This window comes from Octopus bimaculoides, chromosome 22 (genome assembly GCF_001194135.2).
Source record: "Octopus bimaculoides isolate UCB-OBI-ISO-001 chromosome 22, ASM119413v2, whole genome shotgun sequence".
Lineage (NCBI taxonomy): Eukaryota > Metazoa > Mollusca > Cephalopoda > Octopoda > Octopodidae > Octopus > Octopus bimaculoides.
The window spans coordinates 32,402,682-32,403,732 of record NC_069002.1 but is presented as its reverse complement, the minus strand read 5'-3'; the positions used below and the strand labels follow the sequence as shown (position 1 = coordinate 32,403,732).

General features: G+C 40.0%; 1 protein-coding gene across 6 annotated transcripts in view; it reads left to right on the top strand.

Annotated features, from left to right (window-relative positions):
• Positions 1-1,051, top strand: part of LOC106869634 (uncharacterized) — a 671,006-nt gene that overhangs the window by 527,148 nt on the left and 142,807 nt on the right. The window lies entirely within an intron of this gene.

The following is a 1,051-nucleotide window of genomic DNA, read 5'->3' as shown; positions in this document are numbered from 1 at the left end:
GTGATGGTGGTGGTAGTGCTGTTAGTGGTAGTAGTGGTTGTAGTGGTGGTGGTGCTGGGGTGATGGTGGTGGTGGTGGCGTTGGTGGTGATGATGGTGGGGATGGTGGTGATGGTGATGGTGGTGGTGGTTTTGGTGGTGATTATCTTTTGTGGTGTTATTAGTGGTGGTGACAGTGGTGATTTTGTTGTTAGTTGTAGTGGCGGATGTAGTTGTGATGGTGGTGGTGGAGATGGTGGAAATGGTGGCGATGTTGGTGGTAGTGGTGGTGGTGGTGACAGTGATCACCCTGTGGTGGTGGCTTTCGTGATTATTTTGGTTTTACTGATGATTATACCATCCTCGAGGTGGTCATCGTTATGATAGTTGTCGCGGTTATAGTTGCTTGACCTTTGGCCAACCTACATAGAGCAGACCAATGATCAAAGCCATTGTAGCTGAGGCCATTTCCCGTTCCCTTTATTCTTCCAATTGTCAAAGTCTGCAGCCATGCTTGGCAACCCTTTCGAGAATTTAGTTGAATAAATCAACCCTTGTATTATATATTTTATGATCCTTATTTTATCGTTCTTTTTTAAACTGTGCCGCTACGTTATGGATACGTAAACAAACCGACACCGGTTTTCAAGCAGTGGCAATGCTCGAACACATAAATATACAAACGATGACACATATACACACAGTCTAAGACCATGGCCCTCTTGATAAATTTCTCCTGTTATAACCCCAGAGCAGCCAAAAGCTTGTGAGTGGATTTAGTAGACTGAAACTGAAAGAAGCCCCTTGTATTTATGTATGTATGTGTACACATACACATACACTCGCACATACATATACATATATATATAAATAGATATATACATATATATACTTATAAAAATTAAATAATGAGGGTAGAAATTGATATTAATCAATTAAAACAAGTGGCTTGACGTATTTAAAAAATCCGAAGATTAAAAATTATATTACATACAAATTAAGAGGAATGACCACCAAAGTGGACTCCTGATATACTAAAGATAGACATGGTAAGGCGATTTGACGTATATATA